Genomic DNA, 15,358 nt, shown 5'->3' with positions numbered 1-15,358 from the left:
TGATATAAAGCCTTCTATTTCATAAAAGAGATCAGATCCAAATTCAACTAGTAGTGATTCAGTAGTTAGCAGTCAACTGTTATTGCTTGGTCAATAGCAAAATGAGAAATCGAGATGATACCTACTTGGTATTTTTTAAAAACTCTTTTCCACCTGAAGCAAATGTATGTTAATGTTAATGAACATTGGAGCTGCAAGGGAACTGAAGCTGGAGACATTTTGTAAGGCATTTGATTTGTCTTTATTTAATGCTCTTGACTGATACTTGTAAATGGGGCCAGATGTTAGATAGAAAGTCCACAGTTTTGGCTGCGTTTAATTTCTTGTTGTAGACATTCTTTCTGTACTGTTTAAACCAGAGTACACTTTTCATTAACTTTAGTGGATGGAGGATCATGCCCTTGCATCATAATTTTATTGAGTCTTATTGGAAAAAGTATTCACATAGACCCTGAAAATGTTTTGTGTTTCAGAGGAAACAGACTACATTATGATTGTGTTTAGAAAATGGGAAAGAAGGCTTTAAAGTAGAACAGATTCCTACAGATGGTTTTGCATTAATAACAAGTGCTAGAAATGTTTACATGGTATGATTCTCACTTGGTGACTGGGGAGTATATTAAAGATGGAAGGTGTTTCCAAGCCACTACTGTTACTTGTTAGTCTGTTCTATGAATACAGCAGAATTTCTGGCTGGTCTTATGGAAATGACTGAAAAATATTTGTGAAATTAAGAAAAAACATCTGAAAATTTACCATCTTCAGTAGAAGCTCATCTAATGTTAATGTATGCTGTGGGTTCAAATTTATGTCCCTTTGTCAGTAAGCTAATCTGAAAGTTTAATTGGGAAATAACTATTACCCTTTTCCTCAATGGGACTGAGCTTTCAAACCTATTGAAATTCATCATCAGTCTTATACAAATTATCTTAGAAAGCCTAAGGAAAATTCAATGGGTGTATTTCCCTCAGGGTCCACCATACTGATTACAAAAAATATCCATGCTTAATACTGAGTTTATGCTTATATCTTCACAACTGATCATGAAAGAGATTCAGTGTATACATTCATGTGGAGCCAGTGATGCTGCAAGTGCTTACAGCTCTGATAAATTCTCTAACGGCTTGCATTTATGCCAAACTGTGCTTTGCACTTCTGACAAAAATACATATGTAACTCCCAGGGCATAACATGTGTGTTCATTTTCTCACCACACATGCAAATCCGATGCATCAGACTTGACAGTGTATAACAGAACATTTCCTATTTTGAACTAGCTCTACTAACACTCTGTCACCTTCTGTAATAACCCTTTACCTTTCCTAGGGTGAACCACAAATGTTTGCACTCATGCAATGTTGACAATGTCATGCAACACTGATTTCTTGTCATCAACCACTTCTTGTCATATACCATCAGCTGCATGATCTTATAATGTACAATAGCAGCTGGAACTCAGTTGTGAAATAAAGACCACACAGTTGGCTTTTGGGACCTCCTACTTTAGTGTTGTGAAATTCCTATGGAGTATGATATCCTTTGTTTTTTAAGAATGCATAACTTTCTTAAAAGTAGTGTTGCTGTTTGTTTTCTATTAGGCTTGCAAAATTGTGCCTGGCACAGTCTCAATAGAAGCTTATTCTCCTTTTATTGTTTAACTTAAATTTTGCAGTGGTGGAAACTCAGCTGGATTTTGCATCAGGTTGAAGGTCAAATTCTTTTACAAATTAGGAAAAAATTAGATTAAGTTCCCTATTTTTGGAGAACTTCAGTAATGTTAACATTTCTTCACTTCCTATATCAAGTTTCTGATGCCATCAGAAAGGACAGTTAGCAGCATTGCCATCAGAAAGGAGTGCAGGAGTGGCAGGGGCTCTTATTCACATGGGTATTTTTAAATCCATGACAGAATGGTGAAGGCAGTAGGAGATGCATATTTTCTTCAATGTCCACCTTATTGTAGACCTCTGCTGCCTGGTGTTATTTCAGTTTTACAGGCAAGGAGGTGTTAAATTTTGTCCCTTCTGTTCTCTTATGTTTAAACATTTGTGTTTCCATGTAAAATTCCTGACATCTTTAGCATCCTGTCCTTTTGCCCAAGAATGCTCTTTTGCATGTGACAAAAAGCTGTTCCTCCTACTAAAACAGGGCTCATATGCCAGGCTTACTTGAAGTCTCTGGAATGACAGCATGAAAGTTTCACCACAAACAATCAGCTGGTTGCCTTCTTAGGCATTTAGAGACCTGTTTGCTTCTCTTTGACCTGGTGGGTACCTGATATTCATACTTTTAGAGTTTTCTGGGAACCACAGGCAGGACCGTGAAGACAGTGTGCCGTTTATATCCAACCTAGACTCAGCAGATTTCATAGGAAGAATGGAATTCAGAAAGTGGTGCAACAGAAATCCAAAGCTAGGTGCCCTGTGCTGCTTCCTGCTGCGGCCAGCATGTTGTCTCTGCAGTCAGTGGTTCTGATGCTCTCCTGGAGGGAGGGATAACTGCAGCTTGCTTGTTGTGGATGCTGGGTTTATCAAGCCCTGCTACTTAAAAGCATTGTTCATTAAACCAACCAAACAAGGGAATTAAACAGATTATAGGCTTATCGTAGAGCAAGTGAAAGACAGAAAGCATGTAATTGGAAGGTGGAGTGTTTTGACAGCTTCTGCAGATGGCAACAGACAGAAAGGGGGATTTTGTTCCTAAAGTGTAACTTTCTTTTAATAAGGCTCAAATAATTCTAGCAGCTCCTTTGAGGGTATTGTATTTGGCATGAAAAATATGGCTGCATCTCCTTCTATGTATTGGTTATGAAAATTTTATTTGGGCATTTTTTTCTTCTTCATGATCCAGAACATTTTGTGAGCAGTACCGTTGTTCAGTTTCTGTACTAATTTTTGAAGCAATGCTCTGATTTGTTTTTGCAATGTAGTGTTATCCAGAAGGATCAGGAATTTAGTATTGACTCAGAAACTTTGTGTTATTTTATCACTTGGCAGCGTTTTCATATTCAGTATGATGTCTGAAGCAAAATATTTACATGGAAGATTGTTTCAGAATACTTAATTTTCAGAAACTTATATAAACATAAAAATAATACGGTGAAGAATTTATTTTTACATGCTTTTTAAAGGCTTTTGCCTTTTAAAAACCAAAAGGATTTCCTGAGGGATATGCTTGTCTACATCTATTTTCTCTCCAGCATATGAAATGACAGGCTATACAAAGTGCCCAAATATTAATTTTTGTGGCATGTCTGTGTATTCATCTGTCAACCTTCAGTGAATTTTTTGGTTTTCTATTAGCTTGTCCCAAACTGCTGGCAAGCTAAATTTCTCTAACAGACATCAATTCACTGCATTAAATTCCTATTCTACTCTGCAAGACGTATTGATTATTTTTTTCTCAGCAAAGTGACAAATACCATTTTCATGACAATAATAGAGATTGATTATGATCTTATGGAACAGAGAAGGAACCAATATTGCTGAAAGAACCTTGGGGCTTATAAAAAATTGGAAAAAAGATCATTTGAATTAATAAAAAAAATAATTAATTCATCTGTTGCTGATGAAGCTGAAGTATTTTTGATATAATGAAAACTACAGTAAATGCATGATCATTGCTGAAGTGAGTCAGATTTAAATCCGTTTGTAACATTTGGTGTCTGAAATCACTTGAAGAAATGCTAGTAATCCATTGCGAAGGGCTCAGACTATGAGCTCTAGAAGACTTTAAAAGTTTTTCCTATGCATGTAGGTATGCATGATGACATATACATTATCATGCTGTTTTATCTTGATCAGTGGAAGTTGAACCTGGAAGACTGAGGAAATATGGTTGGGCTTTGTATAGGGGCATCTATTGTAAACCTAATAGGAAATTGGTTGGTTTGGGGTTTTTTTTGGTTTCGTTTAGTTCTTGTCTCTTTTTTTTGTTGTTTGTTTTTGATTAATTTCATTTGTATCTCATCTTTGCTGGAGATATAAACTGCAGGTCGAGCTCCTTTACTCTTCTCTCATACCTGATCCACTCTAAATGAAGCTGAACCGAGAGACAGTGAGGTATCAAGATGAAACTTAAGTATTTAAATTTGACACAGAGTTTGTTTATTCATGACATGGTGTCAAAGCAAATTGCAACAACAGAATTCACGTGGGGTATAACAACATATACAGTTTGCATGTGCTATTATATCTTATCTTACATTTAAACAAAAAAAAGAATACCTGTTAATGGATGCTTTCATATAAGGCAGGGTTTTCTCTGTGTGATATGACTAAAATTCACCTCACATTTGACAACCTTGTATCAATTTTAATACTTTTTTTTACTTCAGAATATATTTTTCTGATTGATGTGTAACTGAAAAACCAAGGTTAGAGTAAAATGGATGTTAAGACTTTCAAACAAACTGGAAGTTAGGACAGAAAAGAAAAAAAGGTATGCTAATAACTCTAGTCCCTGAAATGACACTTCTTTTGCTTTAGCTTATTCTCTGATTTTCTCCATCAAGAAATAAGAAGAACTACACTTTTAGTCTAGGAAACGAAATTCAGAAAAGTAAGGTTGTAGACATGAGCCAGAGTAGTATGCAAAACTAATTAATTCTGTGTCTCTTGCACACGTGAACATGTCAGTACAACTTGGAAAATTTTACTCCTGCCTCCATATAAAAAGTTTTAAATTATCACAGTTCTTATTTAGTGTTGAGCCAAACATAAGCCTGGTTTGAGGCAGACACAAAGAAGAAATGTTTCAGAATTAGGTGTGAGGGCAATACTTTTTGCCTTGTTTAGCATACTTACAAGTATGTCCAAATATTTGGGTTTTTTCTTACAATTCCACATTAACTATAAACTTGTAAAAGATTTTTGTTGCTTTTTTTTAAATTTTACTTGAAAGAGTGAGATAATGTATTATTTACCTTCTACCAATTCTATATACATAGATGTTTAAAAAAATTCAGAGCAACAGAGCTGGGGATGTAGTATGCAAATGTAAAAGCAGAACAAATAAATGAGTACATACGTCCCACTGTGGGACTTGCATAGGAGCCTAGTGGTTAAATGAACAACAGAGATAACTTCTGTATCTGACTTATCATGACCTTCTGAGTGGCTCACATACTGTTCTAAAATTTTCAATGGTAAACTTTCAACACAAAAGTTACTTCAATAGTTCATGCAAAACTGTCCAGCAGGAGAAGGTAAATCATTACCTCATTATAAAAAGGAATGTTTATGACCTTTTAAATGACAGCTGTAGGACTAAAACAGCTGGGTAAACAGGTTGAAATTTTTCAAGGTGGCAGCTCTCTCTTGGGAGAAAAGTGTTTGAAACGCCTCTATGAAATCACTTGTGATTTGGTCTGAGCATATTGTGATTCGCCCATGGGCGGTGAAATTTGTGATAGTACATCCACCAGGTTACTTGGAAGAGCAGTTGGCTCAGTCTCTGCTATATATCTTACGTGATTTTTGCAGGATGTGCAGCTGGGATTTGCAGGAGCCCTGGTGTCATTTGCTGTTGGCTGTAAATTGTAAAAGCTTGGGCTTCCACTTGACTAATTTACAGCGTGCTAACAAGTATGTTTATGCCCCAAGAAGTCAGGCAATTGGCATTGTTAATGATTTGGGAGCAATCTCAGTTTTCCCTAAGTTTTCTGCTTGGAGAGAAAGCTCTGTCCAGGTGAGATTGAGGGGTTGCAGTTAGACTCACGTGGAACAGAAGAGGATCCTGTGACTCCTTAGAGCAGCCGTGGTGCTGCACAGGTGGGGCTGCTCTGCCACTGGTGCGTCCTTTGGTCCACAAACAGGTGGAGCTGCTCTTGCGGGAAGCCGCTGCTGATCAGTCCTTAAGCACCCACATTACTTTTACATTGAAGCAGGGAGAAGTCTTGGTCCTGCACTCCCCAAAGGAGCCAGAGGGGCAGAGAATGACAAGAGATACCCCGTCTCCTGCTGCATACTTCAGCCTTGCTCCTCAAAGCATGGTGAATGTGGGCTCTGTGGTGAGACACGGGCACGGTGAGCTCACTGCAGTTGTAGCTGGATGGCCTCCCACAGTGTGCTTTAGTGTTTCATTTAGGCTACATCCATGATGGTGCTGTCTGGCAATGTGTGATATCTTCAATGATGTATTTCACTGGTGTTTTCCAGTATAAAATGCTAAGTTCAGAGGGGTTCTATCAACAAACAGTGTGTTCATAACAGTATTGTGCTTCCACACCATTTTGTGAAGCAGGAAACTTCAGTGACCATAAAATGGTGTCAGAAAATAGTTAAAATGCTCTCTGTGACTTTTTGCCTGATTTGTTTATAGCTAAGTAATTCTATTTGACTGTGCAAGACCAGGCAAATCCTTTGGAAAGTTATTTTAAATATTATCCGCAACCTGAACCTATGCAATCACAAGTAATCTATCACCAATTTAACAACACGTGAAATTTCTCATTGGAATACTGGCTGAATTTTGTTTTCGTGTTCTCATTTTGGCTTGAAAGCAGCACTAGAAATCCTGCTTTAAACTGTGTTACAAAAATTAATATTTGCAACTGATTTTGGAAGTGCAATGAGAGAACATGCTTGTTTCTTATTTTAATTTCCACTTTGGAATATAAATTGAATTGAAATCATTAAAAACTGAATATAATGCTTGTATGTGATTGATGATTAAATTACCATTGCATTTGCTAATTTTTTAATATCCTGTTTTCATGGTGAAATCTTTAAGTATTTAGCCAGATTAGGGACTGTGGGATGAAGCCCTACTTTCATGCAGTAGGTGAAGGACTCTTAAATCAGTCTCTGGAGTTATTTAACGGTTACCAATTACTCCTGCATTGTAAACAATCAAAGTGCTTGTATCTGCAGGCAGTAGATAACCTGAAAATCAAATATATCAGCTCTGCCCAGATCCTTGAGGAGATTGTCCTGTCAGCTAAAACAAGAAAAAAATACACGATTGTAAATAACATTCATGGGACGAGCAGGTTAGTAACATTCATTTGAAAAATAAATATAGAACCACCTGTAGCCCGTGGTGGACATTAATTGTACACCTGTCAGAAAGCAAAGCCTTAAACTTGAGAGCATGTATGCATTCAAATGGCTTTGCTTCCTGATTGTTTTAAGTTACGGTTTGCCATCTTCTGATGTGAGGATTTCCCTTATCCGTTCTTTGCAAGGAGGTGTAATGCATAGCACTGATCCTGTCAGAGGTGTTGGAAACCCCTGCAGTTCTGATACTTTGAGCCATGGAGTGACTGCTAGCCCTACATTTTCCTTTTTTTTTTGTGAGAGGGCTGTGTTTATGGCTACATGCATGTCATAGGAATTTTACTTTAATATCAGAGTTGATGAATGAATTAACTAAATTGAATAGTGTTTCTTACCTGTTGTTAACAACTGTTAACTTTTTTCTAGTTTTGTTTCATGTTACCAATCGTGACAGAAGAGAAACTAACCGTTACCTGTGAATTTTGATTGAAATGTCTCCACCTGTATCCATTATGTGGATGAGAAAAATGAAGATTTTTATATAAACTTACTTTAAATGCCATCAGTATTGGAAATAATATAAATTTTACTGACCATCACACTTAATCCCACAGCACTGAAGTTATTAGAGATTTGGCCATTTACTGTGCTGGAGTACAAAAAGAGCTTCCAAACCAGTAATATTGTGACAGATAGCTTCATTGAGAATACTAGGCTGATCCCGCTATATATGGATGGTAGTGTTGATAGTTTAACTGCTAAGCTTTTTTCTTTTCTTTCAAGGGAACGAGAGGGTGGTGATAACAATTTCTTTATAGTCATTTGTGATGGAAATATTTGGTAAATAAATGAAATGGAGGGGAAAGAGCAAATCTGTTAGCTGCTGTTTTCTTGTATGGACTCTTTTTTTTTTTTTTTTTTCCTCTTAAAGATAGCTATTTAGTCCATTAGTGGGTTTCTTTCCCCTTGCAGGCTGGCTTCCTGTAGGTTTCACTGTGGAGTAGCAGGTGTACAATTCCAAAGTGTCTTTACAAGTGGCTCAGCAGGGCTTCCTGTGCCATACATTCACTAGAGACAGCTCATCTGTTTAATCCCTATGTTTTAGTCAACCTTTCTTATTATGCGGACAGGGCTCCCATGCTCAGCTGGATTTTGACTCTCAGAATGAATTGATGGAGCTCTTTGATCTTTGCTGTGTATTGCATCTGTTTCATCTTTCATCTTAATGCATGATCTTCCTAACTTCTAGCTAAAGCTTTATTTTGTTTATTTTACTTTTTTCCACTTGAATACATCAATTTTACTTTGTTCTTTTGGCATGACTCTTTATTTTCAATGAACTTGATTGCACAGCTTTAACATTATGATAATTAAGTTGGTACGGGTATTTAAAACACAGGCAAAGACTCCGAGAGCCATGTTGTTTTTAGGGTTGGCACTTTGCATTTTGGAGCCTTGATCAGACTCCTTAAAAGGGATTAGAGTAATTTTTTAAAAACTTACAGATTACTGCACCTGGTATTTGTGATAAAAAGTGGAAATGCCAAAGAAATAGGATGTGACAGTACAGGCATTTGGAGCAGCCTGCTACTGGGTGTCCACACCTAACTACAGTGGCATTGAGCAGTAGTCGGCAGAGCTGGTATAATGCAGAACTTGAGGTGTATCGCCTCGACAAGCTGACATATGGGCATATATTTAAGTTCTTCCCTTCTAAATTCCTGTTCAAAATTAATCAGCTCCTTAAGAATTGTTAAGAAGTTATACTTTTTCTTAACTGTGGGTTTATTCTATTCCAGGCAATTTTGATTTAAAGACATCCAAAATTCCATGTTCTAGCTCAGTTAAATGCTGAGCTACAGTTACATTTTGGGTTATCTTCCCCACCCCCATCCTAAGTTTGACAACCAGCAAGGGATTACACTTTTTCAAATGAATCCAACAAATTAAAAATTTTCATTATACTTTTTAGTTGACACTAGCACCATCAACAGAGCATTTTCTAATGGTATCATTGATTCCTTTACTTATACAATAGAGTTTAAATTCTGTTCTTAAAAATATTTATATCAATGTTCAGCTTTAAGTGAGAATAGCAGTTTAATTTTTCTCATGATCAATAATGCTGGAGTGGAAAGAGCGTTTTCAAATGAGCAAAGAGGTCTACAGCAGCAAAACTCTTGAGTCTTTGCTCATAAGAGGTTTGATATATTTCACTGCAGTCTAGCATCTTACATGTGTGGCATACTCAGAGCTGTTCCCTATTTTGCTGCGTATACTCATCATATTTTGTCCCTTTGGGAACAGCTAGCATTTGGACACTAAAGTTTTTGTGGGGTTTTTTTAATGCTCTTTATCTGGAGAGGGCTCCTTATGCAGAACGTCCACTTCCATGTTTGGTGTGGTAAAACCTGGGGCAGTTGACTGTTGTGTGGTGGAGAAACCGACATTTAAAAATGGAGATGGATCCTCCAGCGGTGCTTCTTTGGTCAATGACATAAGACCCATTCAGTCACATCACAGGAGAATCTTTCAGTATCCTTGTGAAAATACCATCTTTATAAGTGAGGGGGGAAAAAAGCATAAAACAGTAACTTTTGGGAAAGAACAGCATTTTTACTTTTGAACTTGTTAGGCTTAATTTGAAAGGAACCGTAGCCTCACAAAATTACTTATGTTAGGCTTGATTTCACTGTGACATAGGTAGATAACATGTTCCTAATGATAATTTCTGTAATGAAAAAGTAAGAAGAGACCTGAATCTGATATAATACAATTACATCTACTGTTGCTGCAAAAAAGGTCATACGATAATTTTTGCCTGATACAATAAGTATCTTCTCCCCAAACAAGCAAACTAAAAACCTCCCAAACCCCCAGACTACGCTTCTCTTACTGTTACACCTTCTTCTTTTAGGTACTTCTTGACATAAGACTCTGTAAGAGCTCTCTGTCATCAAATGCTGAAAATAACAGAGAACTGACATTGATGTGAAAACCAGTTTAAAAATATATAAGAAAGAAATTAAGAATTTGGGAAAAAAAGTGATGACTGACTTGGCCTCCTTGTTATAATTTTTTTAATTCGCCTTTGGAGCGGTTGCCTTTTTACTGCTCTGAAATTAATCAGTTGTAGAGTATTATCTGTCAGGAAATTAACTATTTGTATTGAAAGAAGATCATTAAGTGAATTTAGAAAATTATTAATATCCTGGAGGCCTGTGTTGGGCAGTTTCACAATTTGAGACATATCTTTTAGAATCCAGACCCAAAATGTAGCTACATTAACTCTATACTTTATTTTTAATGAATTATAATCAGACAATTTTAGTGGTTTATGTTGTTGGATTTTACTTTTTTTTTTAAATTTTCCTGTCAGTTTGGTGTTTTGGCTTATGTCACTTCGATTGAATCATTGAAGTTACAACCTTTCTAATGGGTCACGTACCAGAGTTTGTTTCTGCCACATTATTAGTGTTTTACATGTTCCAATTTTATTCAGACAAAATGGATAATTTTATGAGACTACTTCAGCTGTAAGCGCATTTTTTATTTTGGGGAAAAAGATAAAATGACACATTAAATGTAAGTACCATATAATCTAAAGAGATTGTGTTGCTGTAGCATGGCAATATGTTTCCTCCAATGTATTTTGTGTTTGTTGTCTCCAGAGCATTGGTTTAATTCAGTTGTTACTCTGTTCTATGTGTGTGTGTATCTGCCATCCCAGTTCCAGCTTACTGCAGGTGAGAACTTTTGCATAGGAGATGCCTTCAGGCTGTAGAAAAGACTTTTTAACCACAACACTGGGAATAAGTTTCCTGTAAAATAGTGCAAACAGTGCATTTAGGGAAGAACTGTTACTAGCTCCTGGAGTTGTGGTGCTCAGATGTCTCACTTGACCTAGTGAGCGGCTCTCTGGGAAGGTGCTTTATATACTGCCTTTTCATTAAGACAGTGCAAGTTTTTTATTGCCTCATCTTTACAGAATGATACAACCCCCAGCCCCACTTCAAATCCAGAATTGTTAGTCTGAATTTTAGCAAACAACTTTTTAAAAAATAGGCAAACAAACAGTTTAAGACAGATTAATTCTTTCAGCTCAGTCTTACTTTCTTATTCCCATGAGCATTTCTGTTACAGATATGTTGTCAGTTATTTAACCGTGCACCCTTGGTACTGATTTTTTGGGTCATTCTGTTATGTAGGTAACTGTATTAAAATTCTTGTCAAATGTGTTGCATTAAGCCATCCTGGCTTTGTGCTAAGTTCCATGCCATGAGTGGGTACAAGTTGGGAGCGTACATCAAGAAAGAAAATTGTTCCTTGCTTGCCCTTACGTTTTTTATTGGACACCTGCTGCTGGACATTGTCAAAGGCAGGATGCTGGTGTATATATATGCAGTGTCTATATTCTTAATGGTCAGTTTCAGAAGAGATATGTCTGACTACTAGTGTAAGTAACAAAATAACAGAGCACTGGTGAAAGGGAGTGGCAAGGAAAAAACATTTGCAGCTTTCAGGCTTGTTTGCATCTGGCCACAGCAGGACAGAACAAAAGTACTTTACTTCACGTGTCCTGACAATATTAAAGTGGGATAAACCTGGACCTGTTCATCATGCTGCAGGTAGAGAAATGTTCTTTTTAACCTTTTTCTTTCTTTGTCAGTTCCTAGAATACAGGCAAGATTGTTTTCCTTGCAATGAATTAATATTTCACCTCTGTTCATTCTGTGCTAAGGACTGACACAACACATGGCCTCTTCACATCTGCCTCATGGCGCTTCCCCCTCGAGAAGCTATGTGTGACCTTTGCAGACATTGTTCTGCACCGTGCAACTTTATTATTTCATTCTTTTCAGTGGAATATGTGTGCAGTTTATACTGCAGGCTAACTGCTTAAAGCAAAATTTAAAAGTAAAAACATCCATGACTATTTCAGATGCATGTGACGTGCCAAAATGAGAAATTATATCATAAGCTCCCTGTCTGTAGTTACATATGTTCTTTCTTGGAATGAGGGGGGAATCAGTGAGTGAGAGGGTCAGTCTGTCACCAAGCCTTCAAAGCTCCTGATTTCAGGAAAAGGTTCACCGCAGACAGGCTTGGGTCCTTGGACCCAGGCTCTGCTACATGTGTTCCCTTAAGGCTGTGCACTGGTATAAGTGTACCATCCTGCACTGGCTTTGTGCCCTTGTGTTACACTTTTCCTTCTCCTCGTTTGTGTTTTGTAGCACAATCAAACATGTAGGCTCCTCATTAATTGGCAGCCACTGAGCATTAAAAGTTAATTTAAAAGCCCTCTGGATTGCAACGTGAAGAGTGCTCCTTTCATTACATTGTTCATTATTTTAAATGTATAATTTACATATATTATTGCTTAATTTCACTGAATTTTTTGTAACGAGGTACTGAATGGAAGATTTACAGGATTTATGAGAGTACAATGGAAGGTTTATTAGATGGACATTTTCAAAGTTAAGCTTATGGATAGGTTGTTTTATTTTGGGGGGTTTTTTTGTTTAGATAATGGATCCTAGTCTTTTCTATACTTCTTTCTTCATTGGATCTTTGGGATTTTAAAGAGTTTTTTGTTTCTTTTGGTGTTTTGTTCCCCCCCCCCCAATATTCTGTGTTCTAAGAACGTAGCAAATACTGTGGAAATCCTGGAGTAATCCTGTCTTTACCAGAATAAACATCTCTTTTGAGCCTGTACCACCATTACTATGGTCATGGCTAATGTTTTCTTTTCTTAAAGTGATACTTTTAATTAACCATGGCCTATCCTTTTTTTATCTCCCTCCATTCTAATGAAATTTTTCTTTTATCTGACCCTGAGTTTACTCCTGCTTTACCACTTACTTTCCTTTTCTCCTCCTATATCAATTATGTTGTCTAGTTGCTTCCATGGAGGTCTTTTTGCACTTCCTTTGTGTATTCCCCTTGATATGTTTCCTTTTCTCTGAACCTCTTAATGTATGGAGGATTTGGTAATTCTAATATTTTTGTCTCAATGGACAGGGGACAAAAACCCCAAACAAATATGGCTGATTTTTCAAAAGGCTTAAGAAATTGAGGGCCAAAACACTCAGAGGAAGTGTCCTGCACTCCTGAAAAAATTACATATTTAATTCCTGTAATTTGGATAATCTCATAACTTTTAATATTTATGTTGCTTTTGCCTTAGTTCATAGATAAATAGAATAATTCAATTTGGAAGAGACATCCAGAGGTGAACTAGTCCAGCCTCCTGATTCAAGCAGCGTTAAAACTGAATTCAGACCAGTATTGCAGTATTCACGACAGATAGTAGAGAGAGCTAGTACATCCATCCAGTGTATAAGTTGTTCTACCAGTATCCAAGTATGGAAATGGGTATAATAATTCATGCTCAGCAGATTCCTGTCATGCTGTCCATCCTAGTGATGTCAGAGGAGATCATAGTGAAGAGCCTGGTTGCTTTTTTTATTATAGCTGAGGGTAGGTGAAGTTAATTCCATATTTTTCCACAGTGAATTCCGAAGTAATGAAAAGGAAAAAAAAGTGTGAATAAGAGAAAAACCTGATGCAGTTATTGAAAATGGACAAAAGCACGTTCTGCTGGGGTCCCAAGTTTGATCCTTCTTTCATGCTTCTTTAAATAATTGGTCAGGTATATCTGAATCTGTCAGAGACCATCCTATTTGTTTTCTGTTTTGCCAGCTCAGATCTGTTCTGACAGCTTAGAAACCTAGACAGGTCTATGCTGGTGGCTGACTGGAGAGACTGCTGGGGATAGCCTTATGTATCTGATGATTTTGGTTAACCTTCCAGAAAAATGAATCGGTAGTTATGGCAGCATCCTATTTTCCTATCCTTCCCAAGTCCCTCATTCATTTGATACGCTCGGCTATTTCTTCTTGCCTTAAATCTCTGTGCTAAAATCAAGACTATTTCTTCATATTTAACTGCTGCGTAAAGAAAGCAAGGTCTGATTTGAGTACAGCAATAGAAATGAGAACAAATAGTTCACGGAGATCTTCCTTCTGAGTAAAATTCTCTTGGTGGTAGATATTTTAATGAAGTGAATTACTCAGGGGTTTCTAACAGTGTCTGCCATTGCATTGGTGACAATGTCTTGTGAAGGTACTTGAGCTAGATCTCAATTTGTTAACAATTTGGATATAGGATGCAAAGCAGAACTGGTGTAGCCTTCAATATCTGCCTGAGAAGCTGGTTGAATACTTCAGTCATCCAAGATTAATGAAACAATGACATCACATTTGAGAATGTAATTTATTTCTTGTCCTCATCCTTTCCAACAAATATTAGGAAGCAATTGGCTGTGTTTAATAATGAGTTATGAACACCATTACGATTCCTATATATTCAGCCTCCTAAACTTTCCAAATGAGGAAGTTACACAGCAGAAAAATTTGACTTCTAAAGGCAAAGAAAGCTCTGCAACACTTGAATTTCAAGGGAGCAAGGTCAGGTAGCTGCTATTTTCTAACTGTTGATATCTTCTGTTTGCATTTCAAGAAAGTGTGAAAATGTTAGCTAAATTGCATGTGAAAACTTTCAAGAAAACGTGTATTGTTTTTAGTGAAAACAGAGATAATTTTATGCTGTAAAGTCCAGAAAATCATCTTCATGATTGAGACAGTATTGCTGGATACACCTTAAATATTAAACTAGCTTTCAGTTAAGGCGAAGTAAACATAAGATCACTTGGTCTGAAGAGATATGGTTTTGGAAAAACAGTCTTTGGTCCAAGTGCCAGGGCAGCCAATGTACCAAGAATCCAAAACTGATCCTAAAAATTTTTGCACGTCCTTATAAATTTATATTCAATGATTAACATACTCTTGTTAAATGGAGCTGTCGGCAGGCATTTCGAAATGTATCAAGTTAGTCGGTGGGGTTTCTTGTACCAGAATGCATTATTCTGATAGCTTTTGTTCTATTGTAACCTTTGTTTCTACTTCATATTAACTACCTTCCACTACTTTGCATTGTATTTGGTTTGTAAAAAAATGTCTTACACTAAGAGCGCATGATTGTTTAACGCTGCTCTAAGTGAAAAGCCCAAATATATTCCTGTTTTCTAGACCATTGCTGAAATTCACTGTCAGCTCAGATTCTGTTAGGATACTCTTATATTTTGGGTTTATAACGTATTTGAGTGTTTAACCTTCTCCACGCGTAGGCTTCACTTTGGGGTTTTATGTATGATCAGACTAGTTGGGAGGAAGATGTATACAGAGAAGCCTTTAATGGTAGCTAACTGCTTCTGTGGGCCCAATTAAGACTACCCAACTGTGAAACAGAGTCCCTGGAGTAACGCTGCGGTCTGCTTGCCTGGTCTTTCTGAGGTGGGG

At 37.0% G+C, this 15,358-nt stretch overlaps 1 long non-coding RNA gene across 16 annotated transcripts in view; it reads left to right on the top strand.

The window, feature by feature from the left end:
* The window catches only part of LOC125325307, a 221,711-nt gene that overhangs the window by 179,143 nt on the left and 27,210 nt on the right, over window positions 1-15,358 (top strand). The gene's annotated exons all lie outside the window — the stretch shown is intronic.

This window comes from Corvus hawaiiensis, chromosome 4 (genome assembly GCF_020740725.1).
Source record: "Corvus hawaiiensis isolate bCorHaw1 chromosome 4, bCorHaw1.pri.cur, whole genome shotgun sequence".
NCBI classification, from domain to species: Eukaryota; Metazoa; Chordata; class Aves; order Passeriformes; family Corvidae; genus Corvus; species Corvus hawaiiensis.
Note: the sequence above shows the minus strand (reverse complement) of the source record. Positions and strands in the feature narration are given on the sequence as shown.